The sequence below is a fragment of the Rattus norvegicus genome, chromosome X (assembly GCF_021556685.1).
Source record: "Rattus norvegicus strain SHRSP/BbbUtx chromosome X, alternate assembly SHRSP_T2T, whole genome shotgun sequence".
Taxonomy (NCBI): domain Eukaryota; kingdom Metazoa; phylum Chordata; class Mammalia; order Rodentia; family Muridae; genus Rattus; species Rattus norvegicus.
In genome coordinates, this window is record NC_141554.1 from 82,455,479 (window position 1) to 82,468,279 (window position 12,801).

The following is a 12,801-nucleotide window of genomic DNA, read 5'->3' on the forward strand; positions in this document are numbered from 1 at the left end:
GTTATGTTAAGGTCACTGCTGTTTGAAGTGATCAGCAATCAAGATGGAGTCCATTGTTAATATCACTGAAGGTGATCTTGGCGATGGCTATGATCTACATTGTTTCTGGAGAACCTGATGAATGCCAAGGTCCATACTGATGCAGAACGTCATTTTGAGGTAATTGTTTTGAGCTGGCACTGGAGATCTGATTGATAGCTGAGATTCGACCCATCACAGTAAATTCAGTTGAAGTTTCTGATGCATGCATGTATCCTCCGATGTTGATCATGCAAAGTATTTTGATGCCAGCAATCCTACCTGTATCATGAAGCTCTGTTGATGTCAGTGATGTATTCTGTGTCCAGAAATAATGAAGGAGTACATTTTTCATATTGGTGATGGAGACTCTGATGATGGCTAAGATATGTGTTGCTGTTCGAGCACCTGATAAATTCCAAGGTCCTTATTGATTCCTGAATTCATATTGAGGTAATTATTCATAGCTGGCACTGGAGATCAGATTGATGACTCAGATCTTACCTGGATCAGATTGATGACTGAGATCTTGCCTGTTACAGGAAATTCTGTTGATGTTCCTGATGCATGCATATAGGTCCAGATGCTATATGTGCAATATATGATGATGCCTATGATAATATCTGAAACATAAACCTATGTAGATGTAAATGCTGCATGATATGAGCTGCAATCATGATGGAGTCCCTTATTCCTATCGTTGATGGCATATCATAGTTAAGGCTATGATCTGTGTTGCTGTTTGAGAATCTGGTGAATTTGACAGTCAATACTGATGCCCAAGGTCATATTGAGGTAAGTGTTCTGAGCTGACACTGGAGATTCAATTGATGTCTGAGATCAAACCTTCCACAGGAAACTCTGTTGATGTGTGATACATTCATGTAGCACCCATAGTCAACCATGTAATGTATAAAATTCTTACTACAACCAAAAGAGATAGTGATATAGAAAATATGTCATGCTACATCTATCCTGTAACTGGGAAAGAGGTGCATGACCATAATACCTTATGCACTCTGATTCAAAACGGAAATTATTGTTGTATACATGGAAAAAGATACCATGGAATTGGCCAAGATCCACGTTGCCATTGGAAACCTTGTCAGTGATCTCTGCTTCTACTGAGAACACTGTGGGTCCCGAGGGGCTTTCTATTGTTATAAACAATTGGCTAGGTGTCTATTGTGATAAACACAATGATCAAAAGTGACCTGGGTATGCAGAGCAGATCATTTCTTCTAGGGACTTCTAGGTCACAATCCATTTTCAAGGGAGGTTATATTGAACAACAGTAATCCAAAGTGCCTGCAGTAACGATGATGATGTCATTCATCCATGCTTAATCCAGAAGCCCTGTTTATACCCATAGTACATGATACTTATGAGATTATTAATATCAAGGATCCCTGAGGCCAGAAGAGTCTACAAAGAAGTGAAACTTTAATAATAATTCCACAGGTGATTTTGAGTTACAGTTTCTGAGATATATTATGTGGAGGTCACCTATATAGTGGTAACAGACACCATTGTATGTCCATTAGACTTCAGGCTTCCATCAGACATGATGTCAGTGATCCGTGCTGCCATGTGGGAGCACAAACTATGAATGTCTCCAAAAGCATTGAAAATTTGATTATGACTGTTATTCATGCTTCTGCCCAATTTAGGAGAAATGTTTTACCAGTCTAACCGTTTTGATGTCATGATGCAGCCTACCACTACAGAAGAGGTTTCTGTACAAGGTCCTACTGATCATCTGAATATGCAGAGTACTGGATATGCATAATACTTCCTGGCAAAAGTCAAGATGGCATATTCCAGATCAATGCTGCCATAAGCAGCCAGGTTATGACTAATACTTGCTGTCACTTTGGACCTGATCGATGACATCAATGATCCCAACTGTCAAAGGAAGTATATTGATGTCACTCATCCATGATGCTACTGGTGATCATGTTGAAATCCAAAGTCAGTGTTTTCATGGAAGTATTCCCCGATGTGTGAGATCTCTGAGACAGCAGAGTCTTTCGTGAAGTTCATGATCAGTAGTGATGCCCAAGGTCATAATGAGGTAAGTGTTGTGTGCTGCTACAGGAGATGCATTGGATGCCTGTGACTACCTGAAACATGAAGTTATTCTGATGCCAGTGCTCCAGCTGTGACCAGCAATCATTATGGAGTCCATTATTCCTATTACTGATTGAGACCCTGGTGATTGCTATGATCTCATTTGCTTCTGGAAAACTACCTGAATGCCAATGTCCATACAGACAACTGATGTCATATTGAGTGTTCTGAGATGACACTGGAGAACAGATTGATGGCTGAGATCCTAAGTGTCACAGGGAATTCTGTTGATGTTCCTGACAAAAACATGTAGTCTGTGATGTCTATCATGGAATGTATCTTGATGCCTGTGATCCTACCTTTAACAAGAAGCTATGTTGATATCAGTGATACATTCTGTGACCAGCAATCATGAAGGAGTCCATTATTCCTATTGGTGATGGAGATCCTGGAATGGCTATGATCTACATTTCTGCTTGAGAACCTGATAAATTCCAAGGTTCTTATTGATGCCTTCTAGCATACTGAGGTAAGTGTTCTTAGTTGGCCCTGGATATCATATTGATGTCTGAGATCCTACCTCCCACAGGAAATTCAGAAGATGTCATGGGTGCATGCATGTAGCTCCTGCTGTTAATCATCATTACCACCCCAAGAAGTGGAAGTGATGCCTAATATCTATCCTGCCACTGGAGAAGAGGTTTATAATCATAATTTCATCTGCTGTTCGAATTGTTGCTGATGTCACTGAAATATACCTGGCAAGAGACACCACAGTATTGCCCATCATCCATACTGCTTTTGACAAAGTTGTCAGTGATCTCTGATTCCACTGGGAACCATGCTAATATCACTAATCCAAAGTGCCTACAGCAACTTGGATGGTGTGAATCATCCATCCTGTACCAGGAGCTATGTTGAAACCCATAGAATATATTGCTTCTGAAGACATGATTATTGTTAATGGTACCTGAATCCATCAAAGTAAGGTGAAGTTCAAGTTCAATAGTGCTGCCAATGGTAATGTTTAGTTATATTTTCTGACATATGTTATGTTGAGAGCATATAAATTGTGGTGATGTACACTGGTGTATGTCCATAATACCTCAGGCCTCCAACAGCCATGCAAGTAATACCTGCTGCCATTAGGGATAGGAGTTTATCCAACTGCCAATGGAATTATTACTGATATCTGTTTTCCATTCTTCTGCTCAATTTATGAGAATATTCTTGCCCTCTATAACAATTTTGATGTCATGATGCATCCTGCCACTAGAGAAGAGGTTTATGTTCATGACCATACTTCTCCTCTGAAACTATTTTGATGCTCCCTAATACTTTGTGGCAACTGACTCTACTTTATATCCCACAACCCTGATGCCATAGGCAACCAGGTCAGGGGTGAAGATTACTCCCACTTTGGACCATTCAATGAAACCAGAGACCACAACTGCCAAGGGAAGTATATTGATATCACTCATCCATGATACCACTGGTAACCATGTTGAGATCCATAGTCAATGTTTGTAGGTGGAATGGCTTAGCAACAAATGTTGCCTTTGACGAGCTCCTTGGCTGCTGAGATCCCTTGGCCACTAGAGTCTATTGTAAAGATCATTGTCATTATGGCTGCCTAAGTTTATAAACAGGAAAGAGCCGTATACTATTACTGTCATCACCTTTGATGTCAGTGATCATATCTTCATTTTGAAGTTCTGCTGATATCATTGTATGCTCTAATCAGCCAGCGTGATAGAGGCCATTGTTCCTATTACATATGGAAAACCTAATGATGACTAGAATCTGTGTTGCTTCTGGAGAAACTTCTGAATTCCAAGGACCTTGGGACCAATATCATCCAAGGTCATATTGAGGGTAAGTGTTGTTAGCTGACAAAACTAATCTCTGAGATCCTACCCACCACAGGGAATTCTACTGATGTTCCTGATGCATGCATGTAGCTCCTGATGTGAAAAAACATTGTATTTTGATGCTTATGATCCTACCTGTAACAAGAAGTTGTGCTGATACCAGTGCTGCATGTGGTGACTAGAAATCATGATGGTGTCCATTATTCCTAATGCTGATGGTGATGGCTCTTATTTGTGTTGCTGCTTGAGAATCCAATGAATCCCAAGGTCCATACTGATGCCCATGATCATTTTGATGTAAATATTTTTAGCTGGTACTGGAGATCCGATTGTTATCTAGAAGCCTACCCGAAACAGGAAAATTGGTTGATGTTCCTTATACATGTGTGTAGCCCCCCATTTTAAACATGTAATAAATATTGATGCCTGTGATCCTGCCTGAAACATGAAGCTGTTTTGATGTCAGCACTGTTTGATGACCAGCAATCATGATGGAATCTATTATTTCCATTGCTAATGGACACACTGGTGATGGCTATGATCTATGCTTTTGCTTGAGAACCCGATGAATCCAAAGGTCTGTAATGATGTGGTAGGTCATATTGAGGTAAGTGTTCTGAGCTAGCAATGGAGATCATATTGATATATGAGATCCTATCTGCCACAGGAAATTCTGTTGAGATCACTGATACATGAATGCAGCCCCTGATTTTTGACCTTGTTACGTGCAAGATCCTTACTGCTACCTGAAGTGATAGTGATAACAGTGATCTATCCTGCCACTAGGGAAGAGATGTATGATTTGCCCTATGAATTGATGATGATGTCACTGATATATACCTGGCAACATACACCATGGTATTGTCCAAGGTCCATGCTGCCATTGACAACCTGGTTGTCAGTAATCCCTGCTGCACCTGCTTACCATGTTAATATCACCATTACCAAATGCTTGTAGAAACTATGATGGTTTCAGTAGCCATGTTTAAAATCATAGTCCATGATGCCTCTTAGGATATTTTTAATGCAAATGATCCCTGGGGCTAGCAGAATCTAAGGTAATGTTTTAGGTCAATACTGATGTCTGAGATCATGTTGAGTCATATGTTCTGAGATATATTATGGTGAAGTCACATATAGTGTGGCAACAGACACGGTTGTCTGTTATATATATTTCAGTCTTCCAGCAGTCATGTCCGTGATCCCTGCTGCCTCTTGGGAACACATTAATATCACTGTTTCTAACTGGCAATGGCATCGTCACTGATGCCAATTTTCTAAGATTCTGCCCAATTCATGAGAAGGGTTCTTCTAGCTGTAACCATTTTTATGTCATGTTGCATTCTGTCACTAGACAAGAGGTTTCTGTACATGGTCATACCTGCCCTATGAAACTGTCTTGATATCCCTGGCAACAGATATACCATAGTATATTTCAGATTCCTATGCCCACAGTCAACCAGGCAGTGAATAATTGCTACTACCACTTTGGAACAAATTGATGACATTCGTGATCCCAACTGCCAAGGGAAAAATATTGATGTCGTTCATCTATGCTGTCATTTGTATCCACATTGTGAACCATAAGTAGCATGTTTGAAGAGGCCTTGATGTCTGTGATAACTCAACCAGAATAATCTGTTGTGAATTTCAGTGTTAGTTCTGGTGCTAAAGGTCATAATGAGGTAAGTCCTGTGTGTTCCTACTGGAGACATGTGATGCTAGTGATGCTAGTGATGTTGATGCTAGTGATCATGTGTGAAACCTGAAGCTGTGTTGATGTCAGTGCTGCATGCTATAACCAGAAATCATGATGGAGTCTATTATTGTGATGGCTATGATCTGTGCTGCTTCTGGAGAACATGCTAAATTCTGAGGTCCATACTGACACATGAGGTCATAGTGAGGTAAGTGTTCTTATGTGGCACGTGAGATCAGATTGATTTATGAGATCCAACTTGCCATAGGAAATTCTGTTCGTGTCCCTGATGCATACATGTAGAACCTACTATCAACCATGAAACACACAATATCCTTACTACCACCATAAGTGCTAGTTTTGTCAATAATATATCCTGTCACTGGAGAAGGGTTTGTGACCATAATTTCTTCTCTCCTGTGAATCAGTGCTGATGGCACTGATATATACCTGGCAGCAGACACCATGGTATTGTCCAAGATAATTGATGCCAATGGCAAACTTATTGTCAGTGATCCTAGCTTCATGGGGTACCATGTTTATGTCACTAATGCAAAGAGGCTGCAGAGACTTTGATTATGTGAGTCATACATGCTGCCTCTAGTAGCCATGTTGAAATCCATAGTCAGTGTTGGTGCTGAAGACATTGTGGATGTTAAGAATCCCTGAGATCATCAGAATCTACAATGAAATTCAGTCAATAATGCTGTCTTGGATCATGTTGAGTTACATGTTCTGAGACAAGATATATGTTGAGTATGTATTTATAAAAGTCAGACACCACTGTGTGTCTATAATTCTTCTGGTCTCTAGTAGCCAATATGTCATTGAGCCCTTATGACATTTGTGACCACATTAATATGACTTTATTAATTGCCAACGGAATCACTACTGATGCTTATTATCTATGCTTCTGCAGAAAATCTAAGAAGTATCTTGCATTCATAAGTAATTTGATGCAATGATTCACTCTACAACTAGAAATAAGGTTTCTCTATATGGTCATACCTGCACTTTGAAAGTATTTTCATGTCCTTTGTACTTCCTGGCAATGGACACCATGTTATCTCACAGATCCCTGCTGCCATAGACAACCAGATCATGAGTGATCCCTATTCCCACTTTGGACCAAATTGATAACATCTGTGATCCCAACTACCAAGGGAAATACTGACATTACTGATAATAATCCATGTTGTCACTGATAATCATGTTGACATCCATAATCTGTGTGGTCATTGCAAATAGCAATGTTAAGAATCCCTGAGACCATCAGAATCTATAATGAAGTTCAGTCAATAGTGCTGCCTTTGATAATGTTGAGTTACATGTTCTGAGATATGTTATGTTGAGGTCATACATATAGTCACACCAGACACCACTGTATGTCCATGATATTTCAGGCCTCTAGTTAAATCAACCAGAAGGATCTATTGTGAATTCCACGGTAATTCAATCCCTGTCTAAAGTCAAAGTGAGGTAAGTGTTGTGTGCTGCTACTGGAGACATGTTTGATGTCTGATCCTAACGGCAACCTGAAGCTATGTTGATGGCAATGCTGAATCATGATGGACTCCAGGATTCCTATTGCTGATAGAGACCATGGTTATGGCTAGGATCTCTGCTGCTATTTAAGGACATGTTAATTCTAAGGTCTATACTGACAGTTGAGGTGATATTGAGGTATGTGTTCTGAGTTGGCACTAGAGATCACATTAATATCTGAGATCCTGCCTGCTACAGGAAATTCTGTTGATGTCCCTGATGCATGCATGAATCCCCTGATGTAAACCATGAGTTCACTGATATATACATCATTGGAAGAGACAGCACTGTATGTCTATATTCTTTAATGCCACAAGCAGCCATATTGTCAGTGATTCTTTCCCCACTTGGGACCACATTAATATGAATGATTCCAATTGTCATTGGAATCTATACTGATGTGAGTGATGCATGCTTCTGTCACCTGTGAGAATGTTCTTTATGAGAAGTATACTCGTAGCTATAATAATTTTGAAGTCAATGATTCATTCTGACACTATAGATATTATTACTTCTCATGGTCCTCCCTGCCCTATGAAACTACCATGATGTTCCTGATACTTCCTGGCAATTGACATCATAGTATATCCAAGATTCCCTAATGCTACAGGCAACCAGGATTTTAATGATCCCTATTGATACTTTGGACTAAATGTGATATCAATTGTCCTATTTGCTAAGAGAAATATATTGATTTTACTCACCTGTTTTACTGTTTATAACCACATTGAGATCCATAGTCAGTGCTGTTTCTAAAGACCTTCTTGATGTCTATGATCAATGTGGCCAGCGTGTCAATTGTGAAGTTCATGGTCACAACTGCTTCCAAAGATCATAATGAGGTAAGTAGTGTGTGCTGCTATTGAAAACTAGTTTTAAGTCTCTAATATGATCTACAATATGAGCCTATATTCCTGTCAGTGCTATATACTGGACCTAGGAAACATGATGGCATCCATCGTTTCTATTTCCTAGGAAGACCTTATTGATGACAAGGATCTGTGCTGCTGCATGAGAACAGGCTGAATTCCAAGTTCTATACTGATGTGCAGGGTCATATTGAGGTGAGTGTTCTCAGCTGGCACTGGGAATAAGATTGGTGTCTGAGATCCTACCTGCCATAGGAAACTGTGCTGCTGTCTCTGATACATGCATATTTTTTCTTTTTTTTAGACCTCATTATGAGTAATATCCTTTCTGCCACAAGAAGAAATTTGATATAATTGATTCATCCTGCTACTGGAGAAGAGACTTATGTTCATAATTTCTTCTACCCTCTGAATCAACACTGATGTCAGTGATACAATTGTCAACAGATATCATACTATATCTATAGTCCCTGCTGCAATAGCAAGCATCATATTAAATATTTGTGCTGCCATTTTGGACCAGGATGATATCAGTTACCACAACTGCCAACAGAAATATAGTGATGTCACTCATCCATGCTTCTACCTGTAAATATATTACTATCCATAGATGTTGCTGCCTCTGAAGAGCTTTGTGATGTCTGTTATCCATGGTGCTAGAAGAGTCTGTCTTGAAGTTCATGGTCGATAATACTGCCTAAGTCATGTTGATGTATGTGTACTATGCTGCCACCAGAGACGTGTTTTATGACTGTGACCTGACTTGCCTCCTGAAGCAGTGTTGATGTCATGGCTGCATACTGACATCACTAATTGTGATGGTGTTTATTGTTCCAGTGGCAGGTAGGACCTGCCCTATGAAACTAACATGTACCAAGGGATAAATGCATGCATTAAGGACATGTACCAGTACAACAAAACACAGGAGTGTATGAAATGCCTTTTATGCATGCATGAAGCCCCTGCTGACTAATCATAACTCTTTTGACTATATTATGCATAAGATCCTCACTGAAATCAGAAGAATTGTTCAAGATGTCATTGATCCATCCTGACAATGGAGAAGATGTTTCTCTGAATCTATACCAATGTCCATGATATGCTCAGAAACAGATACAATGGTATTGCCCAAGATAAATGCTGCCACAGGTAACCTTGATTTTAGTGATCCCTGTTGCAAATGAGTACAATGTTAATATCACTAATTCAAAGTGCCACCAGAAACTATGCTGATGTCCATCATCAATGATAACACCGGCATCAAGGTTGAATGCCATAGTCCATGTTGGTTCTGAAGAGACTGATAATGTAAAGGAAACCTGTTGCTACCAAAGTCTATGGTGAAGTTCATAGTCAATATTGCTAACTAAGGTTTTGTTGAGTTAACCTTTCTGTGATATGTTGAGGTCAGTGATACATTAAGGCAACAAACACCATTGTATGCCCATGAATTTTGATGCAATGAGCAGCTATAATGTCAGTGATCACTGGTGACACATGTGACCACATTAATCTGAGTGATTCCAGCTGCCACCAGAACCTATACTGATGTCTGTGATCCATTTTTCTGCCATCTGAGACTATGTTATATAATAAATATATGCTGCCAGCTGTACCACATTTTATGTCAAGGATCCATCCTGCCAATAGAAATGAAGTTTCTGTTCATAGTCTGATCTGTCCTCTGAAACTGCATCAATGTTACTGATACCTTCTAGAAGCAAACACTATGGTGTATCCTAGATCACTGAGGCCTCTGGCCCACCAGCAACCATGATGATGTCCATTATTCCTATTGAGGTCCTACCTGCCACAGGAAACTATGGTGATGTCCCTGATGTATGATTGTAGTTGCTTTGTAGAGCATGCCATGTATAAGATCCTAACTGTCACCAGAATAGTTATTGATATAAATTCTGCAACCTTATAGATACTTTCCAGCTGTAACTATTTTGATGTTGAGGATCTATGCTGGAACTAGAGAAGAGGTTTCAGTATATGATCTGAACTTCCAGTGAAACTATGATGTCAATGACAACTCCACAGTAACAAAAATTACAGTATATCCCGGATCCATTCTGTCACAAGTTACAAGATGTTAGTGATCCCAGGTCCCGCTATGGATTGGGATGATTATATTAGCGATCCCACTTTTCCAGTGGAAGCAATGTTCATGTCAGTGCTACCTGTTGTCATCAGCAAACAATATGATGTCCTTCATTGCTATTGAGATTCTACCTGCCACAAGAAACTATGGTGAGGTCCCTGATGCGTGCATTTATCCCTTGCTACAGACTATCATGTATACTACCACCAGAAGTGATGTTTGTGTTAGTGATCCATCCTGTGACATTAGAAGAGATTTATGCCAATAGACTCTTTCCCTCTGAGTATATACTGACGTCACTGACATACCTAGCAACATATATGGTAGGATAGCACAAGATCCATGCTGCTACAGGCAACCTCATCAATGTTCCCTGTTGCCACTGGAAATTATACAATCATCACCAATCTAACCTGCCCTCAGAAATTATGTTGATGTCCATCATCCATGATGCCAACAGTACCCATGTTACACATAGTCCATGTTGCTTCTGAAGAGAATGTTAATATTAAGGAGTTCTCCAGCCACCAGTGTCTATTCTGAAGTTTATAGTCAATATTGTTGCCTGAGGTCATGTTGTGAAGTGTTCTGAGATATGTTATATTGAGATCATTGGTATATTTTGGGAAAAGATACCATTGTGTGTCCACAATCCTTGATGCCAGGAACAGCCAGTATGGTCGTGTTCTCTGCTGCCAATTGGAATATGAATTATTCAAATACTACCTGAATCTATGCTTATGTCAGCAATCAATACTTATGCCATCTCGTACCATGATTTGTGCTGCTGGTTGCAACCAATTTGATGTCAAAGGTCTATCCTGCCACTAGAGTAGACATTACTTGCCATGGTCTGATACATCCTCTGAAACTGTGTACATGTCAAAAATATCTCCTGGCAATAAACACCATGGTTTAAGCCTGATGATGGCTGCTACTAGCCACCAGGATATTAGGGATATTATGATACTTTGGACTGTAAGGATTATATCATTCATAACAATTGCAAAGGAAAATATCTTGATGCCACTTAACACTGCTGCCTATGGTAACCATGTTTATATCCCTAGTCAGTGTTTACCTTCAGGAGCTTGGTGATGTCTGTGAGCCCTACTGCCGGAAGAGTCTATCTTGAAGTACATAATACTGCTGCCTATTTCATGTTAAGTGTTCTGAAGGCCATCTGAGAAATATGTGTGATGATACTTGCAACTGGAATCTATAACGATATCAATACTGCCTGCTGTCACAAGCAAACAGGATTGTGTCCATAGATACTATTGAGATACAACTTCCACAAGAAACTATGATGATTTCCCTGATGCATGCATGCACCCCACAATGTAGACCACATTAAATAAAATAGCCTTTTTGACACCAGATTTGCTATTGATGTCATTGATCCATCCTGCCACTGTGGAAGAGGTTTATGTACATGGTCTTTTGTATCCTCTGGGTCTAGGATGATATCACTGATATAACTGGCAGTAAACAGCATGGACTCTATACTGATGTCACAGCTGCACTCTGCTATATATGTGTTTGGGGCCCAGGTTCAGTCTGTGTATGCTCATTGGTTGATAGTTTAATAACTGAGAGCCTCAATGGTCCAAGTTAATTGATTTTGTTGGTTTTCCTTTAGAGGTCTTATCGCCTTTGGGGCCCTCAATCCTTCTCCCAACTCTTCCATAAGAGTTCACAAGCTCCATTCAATGTTTGGCTGTGTGTCTGTATCTGTCTGAGTCAGGTGCTGGGTAGAATCTCCTAGAGGAAAACATGTTTCTGTCTGCAAACCTAACATAGTATCATTAATAATGTCAGGAATTGGTGGTCACCCATGGGATGGGTCTCTTGTTGGGGCAGTTATTGCTTTGGTCTGCTATATGCCCTACATTTCTCATAGACAGGAGAAATTTTCAGTCAAGAGTTTTGTGAATGATTTGGTGTGACTATAGCTTCACTGTGGTCCTTGCTTAGTTACAAGACATAGCCTCTTCAGGTTCCATAAACCCAATGTTGTGAGTCACAATTTAGGTCACCCCATTGATTGTTGGGTCCTTCCCTTATCCCAGGTCATGATGCCCTGCCCCTAAGCTTTACATCCTGGCAAGTTTCAGATTTCTATTAATTATCATGGACATCTGGACATCTGGACATCTGGACATCTATCCTGCCCCTTGCCACACTTCTGAGAGTCCAGCTCTCTTTCCCACAGGATTTGGGTACAGATAGCTGTGGGATTGGTTCAGCTCTTATACTGACTTTTAAGTGACTATATACCATCCATGACTTTTGGGTCCCAGTTACCCCAATTAGGATGATATTCTCAATTCCATCCATTTGCCTACAATATTCATGGTATCTTTTTTTAATAGCTGTATAGTACCTCAATGTATAGATTTATTACATTTTGTATATCCATTCTTCAGTTGAGGGGCCACTAGGTTGTTTCCAGTTTCTGGCTATTACAAGTAAAACTGCTATGAACATAGTTGAGCAAGTGTCATTGTGGGGTAGTTGAATATCTTTTCTGTATATGACCAGGAGTTGTATAGGTGGATAGTGAGGTAGAACTATTTCCAATTTTCTGAAAATCCACCAAATTGATTTCCAAAGTGATTG

General features: G+C 39.9%; 1 long non-coding RNA gene across 1 annotated transcript; it reads left to right on the top strand.

Moving 5' to 3' along the window:
- The first annotated feature begins 1,688 nt into the window (after positions 1–1,688).
- Positions 1,689–11,561, top strand: LOC102554698 (uncharacterized). The gene is made up of 3 exons (XR_015646593.1): positions 1,689–8,045; positions 8,179–8,267; positions 8,377–11,561. It is a non-coding gene; the product is annotated as an uncharacterized LOC102554698 (long non-coding RNA).
- Positions 11,562–12,801: the final 1,240 nt, after the last annotated feature.